This window comes from Miscanthus floridulus, chromosome 5 (assembly GCF_019320115.1).
Source record: "Miscanthus floridulus cultivar M001 chromosome 5, ASM1932011v1, whole genome shotgun sequence".
NCBI classification, from domain to species: Eukaryota; Viridiplantae; Streptophyta; class Magnoliopsida; order Poales; family Poaceae; genus Miscanthus; species Miscanthus floridulus.
Genome location: NC_089584.1, coordinates 63,085,281 through 63,093,791, shown reverse-complemented (window position 1 = coordinate 63,093,791; position 8,511 = coordinate 63,085,281). Strand labels below are relative to the sequence as shown.

General features: G+C 42.5%; 1 pseudogene; it reads left to right on the top strand.

The window, feature by feature from the left end:
- Positions 1 to 6,059: 6,059 nt before the first annotated feature.
- On the top strand, positions 6,060 to 7,886 carry LOC136454702 (protein FAR1-RELATED SEQUENCE 5-like; annotated as a pseudogene).
- The last annotated feature ends 625 nt before the right edge of the window (positions 7,887 to 8,511 follow it).

The following is an 8,511-nucleotide window of genomic DNA, read 5'->3' as shown; positions in this document are numbered from 1 at the left end:
TCCCACCAGAATATTCTTCATACCCTCCCTCAATGGTTCATCACCTACATCATCAAGATTCTCATGTGCTCCTTGGGAGCCATTAGATTCATCAAATTCCACATCATATGTTTCTTCAACCAAGCCGGTGGCATGATTAAATACTCTATATGCTTTGGACTTCAATGAGTAACCAACAAGAAAACCTATATCACAACGTCTTTGAAACTTCCCTAGGTGTTGCCGCTTCTTGTAGATGTAGCACTTGCAACCAAACACCCTAAAGAAGGAGACGTCCGGCTTCTTCCCATTGAGCAACTCATACGGTGTCTTGACAAGGAACTTTTGAAGAAATAGGCGGTTGGATGCATAACATGCGGTGTTGATTGCTTCCGCCCATAGAGCTTCGGGGGTGTTGTACTCATCTAGCATTGTCCTTGCAAGAGTGATCAAAGTCCGGTTCTTCCTCTCAACTACACCATTTTGTTGAGGAGTATAGGTTGCGGAGACTTCATGTTTGATTCCAACTTCATCACAATAAGCTTCTATGTTTGTGTTGTCAAACTCTTTGCCATTGTCACTTCTTATCTTCTTGAGCTTCACTTCAAATTCATTTTGAGCTCTCTTGGCAAACTTCTTGAAACAAGATGCAACTTCGGATTTGTCATGAAGGAAGAACACCCATGTATACCTTGAATAGTCATCCATAATCACAAGACAATAGAGATTTCCTCCCAAACTCTTGTATGTTGTTGGTCTAAATAAATCCATGTGTAGGAGTTCTAGCACTCTTGTGGTTGACATGAAAGCTTTGGTTGGATGAGTGTTTGCAACTTGCTTGCCGGCTTGACATGCACTACAAAGCTTATCCTTCTCAAACTTCACATCCTTCAACCCTCTCACCAAATCATTCTTCATAAGCTTCTTGAGTGAGCTCATCCCAACATGAGCAAGTCTTCTATGCCATAGCCACCCAAGTATTGTTTTGGTGAATAGGCAAGTCTTCAAGTTTGTATCTTTGGAGGTGAAGTCAACTAGATATAAGTTGTTGTATCTAAATCCATTGAATATCACTTGATTGTCATCTACCTTGCATACAACAACCTTCTTCTCGGTGAATAAGCATTGAAAGCCAAGATCACACAATTGCCCAACGGATAGCAAGTTGAAGCTCAATGATGCAACATAGAGTACATTGGAGATGGAATGATCATTTGATATTGCCACTTTGCCCAATCCTTTAACCTTGCCCTTTGAATTATCTCCAAATGTTATTTTCTCTTGTCCATCTACCTCTTCATCTACTGAGGTGAACATACGAGGATCACCGGTCATATATTGAGTGCAACCACTATCAATAACCCAATGACTTCCACCGGTCTTGTAGTTCACCTACACACAAGAGATTCAAGCTTTAGGGATCCAAACTTGTTGAGGGCCCTTCACCTTCTCAACAAGTGACTTAGCCACCCAAATCTTCTTAGGCCTACTCTTGTTGGGGGGTCCTAAGAACATGACTTTCATCTTTCCACTAGAATCGTTTCTAAGCATGTAGTGAGCATTGAAAGCAAAGGGTCTATCATGCTTCGGCAAGGGTTGTGGTGGTGGAGTTTGACACTCATGAGCAAAGTGGCCTTCTTGTCCACACTCAAAACATCTCTTTGGCTTTGGCTTTGGCTTTGATTGTTGGTGTTGAGCTTGAGCCTTCTTCTTCTCTATACTTGCCATATATCCAATGCCACTTCTATCCATCTTCATGACGGTATTCATGAGTAGCTCACTTTGGAGATGCTTGCCTCTAGCAAACTTGCTCAATCTCACCTTGAGATGCTCTTTCTCCATCTTGAGCTTCTTGTTCTCTTCCTTGAGAATATCATTGTTCTTTTCTTCCTTGAGTTTCTTGTTTTCTTCTTTGAGCTTCTCATTCTCAAGGATCAACTCTTTGTCATGATCAAGAGTTTCTAGCACAACGGTGTTGTGACTTTTCATCTCTTCAAGATCTTTCATGAGCTTCTCATTGTCACTCTTGAGCTTGACATCCTCATCATAGTCATTGCACTCAACCACTTGCTTGCCTTTGCTACTAGATCCATGCTCAATGCTCTCACCAATTAAATCATCACATGAGGTAGTTATATCAATCTTAACAACATGGTTAGTAGCATCATGTGGCTCATTTGGTAAGAATTCTTGTGCAATAACAAGGGTATCATAATTGATCTTTAGAGTTGTATATTCATCTTTTAGCTTGTTGTGACTAGTGATAAGCTCATTGTGCACCCACTCAAGTTTATCATGTTTATCTTTAAGCTCTTTCTTAGAAGATTTGAGCTCCTTGAGTTTGGATGATATAGAATCATTTGTTTCTTTGAGCTCATCATTAGCCTTTTCTAATGTATCACACTTAGCTAAAAGTAAATCATTTTTAGCATCAAGTTTTTCATTTGTAGCTCTACTCTTTCTAATGATCTTAGTGTATTTTCTTAATATTTTGACAAGATCATCATATGTAGGTGAGTCATCATCGCTATCGCTATCATCATTACTAGCTTGCTCATCATCACTACTATCATCACTCTTAGTTACCTTACGTTCACCCTTGGCCATAAGGCATAGGTGTGTAGAGGATGATGGCGATGGTGGCAGTGAGGATGCACGATCAATAGCAATGGTGGCCACCTTCTCATTGTCACTCTCATCATCGGATGATCCACTTGATGAATCAATGTCCGTGAGCCAATCACCGACAATGTAGGCCTTGCCACTCTTCTTCTTCTTGTAGAAGTCCCTCTTTTTGCCATCTCTCTTCTTGTATGGCTTGTTCTTTTTCTTTTCATCTTCATCACTTGAATCATCTTTCTTGCCCTTGTTTTTGAACTTGTCTTTCTTGGGCTTTGTGCATTGATGAGCTAGGTGGCCAAGTTCGCCACAATTGTAGCAATCCATCTCGGAGATTGGCTTTCTTCTTGAGCTAGTGAAGAACTTCTTCTTGCCGTCAAACTTGATGCCACTCTTGTTTAGCCTTTTTAGCATCTTGGTGGTCTTCTTCACCATGAGAGCAAGACTTTCTTCATCATCTTCATCACTTGAGCTCTCATACTCAAGTCTTGCTTTGCCCTTATCTTGGCTAGCTTTGAATGCTAAGTCCTTCTCTTTCTTCTTTATAGAGGATGAGCCATCTTGTGGTGTGATGTGCATGTACATCTCATGAGCATTGATCTTTCCCAAGATTTGTGTTGGTGTAGCGGCGGAAAGATCACCTTGATGTAGCACGGTCACAATGTGCCCATATTTGTCAATGGGGAGGACACTCAAGATTTTTCTCACAACGTCGGATGGTGACATTTGAGTAAGTCCAAGCCCATTGACTTCCTCTACAAGAACATTTAAACGAGAATACATCTCATTAGCACTTTCTTTGGGAAACATCTCAAAAGAATTTAGCTTTTTAATTACAAGATGATAGCGTTCCTCACGCTCACTCTTGGTTCCCTCATGGAGCGCACAAACGTCCGACCATAGTGCATGGGCGTCTTTGTGGTTCCTTACACGATTGAACACATCTTTGCAAAGGCCTCTAAAGATGGTGTTGCGAGCCTTTGCATTCCATTTTTCATAGTTCACTTCATCGCCTTGAAGTTGTGTGGCATTCTTAGGTGTTGGGAACCCTTGAGAGGCGGCTCTAAGAATTCCAACGTCTAGAGCTTCTAGGTATGCCTCCATGCGAATTTTCCAATATGGAAAATCATCTCCCTCAAATATAGGAGGAGGTCCATCCCCGTGAGACATCTTGCTCTAAGCGATTAAGCTTAAAAACGTGAGCACGAGGCTCTGATACCAATTGAAAGGATCAAGATGCCCAAGAGGGGGGGGTGAATTGGGCTAATTCTAAATTCTCTTGCAATAATCAAATCCTACGGATAGCCCAATTAACCCCTTGTGCCTAGAAAAGTGTTTCTATCAAACTAATGCACAACGAACTAGCAACCTACGTTCCAAACTTACTCTAGCAAGCAATTCTATGGATGTAAAACAACTATTGAATTGCTCAAATTAAATACTCAAAGTAAGTGCTCAAAGTAAATAGAAAGAGAAAGGAACGCGGCGATGTTTTGCCGAGGTATCGGAGAGTCTCCACTCCCCACTAGTCCTCGTTGGAGCACCCGCACAAGGGTGTAGCTCCCCCTTGATCCGCGCAAGGATCAAGTGCTCTCTACGGGTTGATTCTTCGACACTCCGTCGCGGCGAATCACCCAAAGCCGCTCACAACTTGAGTTGGGTCACCCACAAGCTCCGCCGGGTGAACACCAAACTCCCAATCACCACCAAGCCGTCTAGGTGATGGCGATCACCAAGAGTAACAAGCACGAACTCTCACTTGACCACACGAAGCCTAATGAGAAGATGGATGCACACTTTGCTACTCTTGATTTGCTAGTGAGGCTACTCTCTTGGATTCTCAAATCACAAACACCTCACTAGGACCTTGCTCTTCTTGGCACTCACAAACGTGTTTCTCAGCTGTTGGAATGAGCAAAAGTGACTCCACTCACGAGTGGAGCTTCTATTTATAAGGCAGCCTGAAAAACGAACCGTTATGAGCTTCTACGGGGTGACCGGACGCTCCGATCGTTTTGACCGGACGCTCCGGTCAGTTCAACCCGCGTAACAGTTTTCAAGTGATGACCGGACGCTGTCAGGGTCCGGTCAGTAATGACCGGACGCGTCCGGTCGCTCTTGGATGCTTACTGTACTCGACCGGACGCTAGATACTCAGGGTCCGGTCAGTATTGACCGGACGCGTCCGGTCGCACTTTCTCAAGTCTAGACCCTTACTGGAGTCGACCGGACGCTGGCTCTCAACGTCCGGTCACAATGACCTTCTAGCATCCGGTCACACCAGACTTGATCTCCTCGGTCAAATGAACTGATCGGACCCTGCGGCCAGCGTCCGGTCGCATCAGAGCCAGTGTCCGGTCAGTATTTGACCCTCCATTCACTTCCAACTTTTGAACATATGTGAATGAAGTTTGCCCCAAAGGATCTTAGGCATTCATAGGAGCTACCTAGAGCTAGTTTTAACAAGTGCGCACCACACCTAACTCACTAGACTCAACTAGGTCAAGCTACCCGTTCATACCCCCCTTAATAGTACGGCCAAAGGAGAAAACAAAGTCCAAAACTACTCTAAGTGTCTCTCCAACTTCAATTGACACTTAGAACTAGTTATCCTTAACCTTATCGTCCATCCTTTGAAAACCAAAACGATTTCCATCGTAGGGGCATGACAACCTCGATTGCCCAATCGATCTCCATTACCATGACCTAACTTAATTGCCTCTGCAAAACACACGTTAGTCATAGTAATCTTGTATTGACATTAATCACCGAAATCCAACTAGGGGCCTAGATGCTTTCACCGTCGGCTCCGCATCGGCTGACGACGGCACCAAATCGGCTCGTTTCAGTCGTGTTGAGGAATATTGAACGACGCGACCCGAAGTCACGTTGAATACGGCCACCGCCGCCACTGATCAGTGCCTTGCCCTAGACGAGTTGCCGCCGCCGCTTCCGTCTCCGTGGATGAACCAGTAGACTCCATGGATGACGTTGGGGGCCAAGGAGGGATTGCAGCTGTTGACCCGATGGGATCTTCTTCTATCATGGAGGATTCATGTGCATTAGAAATTGATGCTGCTGCTGCTGCTGGTCGTCGCGAAGACGAACAGGTAACACAGGCGCTGGTTATCTGTTCGAGTTGATGGGGCTTTTCTTTTCTTTTTTTTCTTTTGATGAAACAAATGCATTTTCTTCTATATTTCACAGAACACCACGGTTATGGCCGGTGTACAGACCATCGGCACCATTTCACACACTTCTGCACCCGTGGAGAATGAAGCACTTGATGAGGTAAAAAATCATATAAGTAACAAATTTGTCAGAACATATGATATTTTGTTTTTATTATAGTACACCTTCAATTAGCAATTGATTTGCAGGAGGTGGTTAATAAAGCTAGGCAAAATTTGATTATTCCTAAAGTTGGAATGACTTTTCAATCCGAGGAAAAAGCTAATGAGATGTACAACACCTATGCTGGCAAGATTGGATTCAGTGTTAGAAAGAGCAGGACAAAGCACCACAAAGATGGTAGTTTATCTCAGAAATATATGGTTTGCAGTAGCCAAGGACAACGAGAAAATGAGTCATCACAAAAGGACATTACAAGGACGGGTTGTGATGCTCGTGTTCAGTTTAGTATCAGCAAGGAGGGGATTTGGACAGTGCAAAAGGTCATACAAGAGCATAATCATTATCTTGCTAGTCCAAATAAGTCACACAAGCTGAGGTCCCAACAACAAGTTATTGAAGCAAACAGGAAACTAATTGGGCAGATACGGGAAGCTGGAATGAAGCCTTCCCAAGTTTATGAGTTCATGAAAGAGTTTTATGGTGGGGAAGAGAACTTACCTTTTGCTAAGATGGATTGCTATAATGAGATTGGTCGCGAGCGACGACAGTATTTAGAAGCCAATGATGCACAAACTTTATCTGAATACCTGAGAAATAAGCAGTTACAAGATCCTACATTTTTTATGCTATTCAGGTAGACAAGAATGATGGCCGTATAGCAAATTTTTTTGGGCAGATGGTCAATCCATCATGGATTACAAATGCTTTGGTGATGCTGTGTCATTTGACACCACATTTCAAACTAATAAGTTCGAAATGCCTTTTGCTCCGATTCTTGGCACCAACCATCACAAGCAGACAATAATTTTTGGATGTGCACTTATATTTAATGAATCTATAGAATCATTTGTTTGGCTTTTTGAAACCTTCCTAACAGCTATGTCAGGAAAGCACCCAAGCACAATTTTCACTGATCAAGATGCGGCTATGGCAGGAGCAATTGCTTATGTATTCCTAAATACAAGGCACCGTCTTTGTTTGTGGCATATTTGCTTAAATGCTGCTAAACATCTAAGTCACGTAATTCATGAGTCGAATAAGAATGAGTTGGATAAGAATGAGTCAGATAACAAGTTTCTATCTGATTTCAAAAAATGTGTGTACGAAGACAGATCTAAGACATACTTCATAGAGAAATGGCATGAATTGTTGGCCAAATATAACCTGGAGGAAAACTCATGGATGGCAAATCTATATGCTTTGAGGGCAAAGTGGGCTGCAGTATATCGCGACTCTTTTACAGCAGACATGAACTCGACCCAAAGGAGCGAAGGTATGAACAATGTCTTCAAGAAAAGATTTCGTAGAAAACTTGGTCTTTCGGAACTCCTTGTAGAATGTGACAAGGTTGCAGCTAGTCTCCGTGCAAATGAGTTGGATGCCGATTTTCAGTCCCGCCGAAAGAATCCAGTTACATACATTCCAAACCTACCTATGTTGAATACTGCAGCTGAATCATATACAAGGAGAATGTATTCAGAGTTTGAGGAAGAATTTAAAAGGCAATTTATATTGACTTGTGAATTGTTGAAAACTGCGGGGACACACTTGACATTCTTTGTTAAGTATATGCAGTCTGACCATGGAGCAACAGTAGTATTGAACACTGAAGATTCCACCATTACATGCTCTTGCCGGATGTTTGAATCCATAGGTATATATACTACTACATTTCAATTTATACATTGTAAGGTGTAATATAGGTTTATTAATTAAATAGAAAACTATATCTTACAGGTTTATTATGTAAGCATGCTCTCAGAGTCTTCAATTTGAATGGAGTATACAATTTGCCATCGCAATATATACTGCCTAGATGGACAAAATATGTGAAAAATGGATTTTATATTGAAAAGCAAGGAACTGAGAAGGGAGATTTGAAATCACAGGCCGGGCTTCCACAGAATAATGCATTCCATAGAAACAATTGTTAGATTATTCAGACATGCATTCCACTGCTGATTTCAGAACATCCAAATATATTTCAGACAAAAATCGCATTTTACAACTTGTCTAATTTTGACAACAAACGTCGAAACACAGAAACTTGGACCATGTTTCTGTTATATGAAACTAAGTTCTGAACTTGCAACCCTGACATAGAAAACAACGAGCACCTATATGCTCTGGAAAATGAATATATACTACCAGCCAGTGCTACTCGTACAACTGATTTTGCAATTAAAAAAAGCACATGCCCAAGTGCATGATACAGCTAGTGTAAGGTAGCATGTTCCTTGGCAGATGACACTTGACCCATTCTCATCCTTCATCTGAAGATCGACATGATGCTTGACGAGCAAATAGCATTACAGTTGAGTCTGCTTGCCCTTCATTGTCCTGAACATTATAGACAGTTAAGTTCAGTTGGTTCAGTTCATTCAGCAATGAGCAATCAAGTGTCAGTACAGGAATCACCTTGGTGGAGCCAGTCGTGGTGGACGGCGAGGACGCCCAGGCATAGGCTCAGGTCGCTGGGACCGGGACGACGCCGCAGAGCTCTGGATCTCGTCCCAATCTGCCGCTGCCGCCTCTGAAGCTCCTCCCAATCCGTCTCCG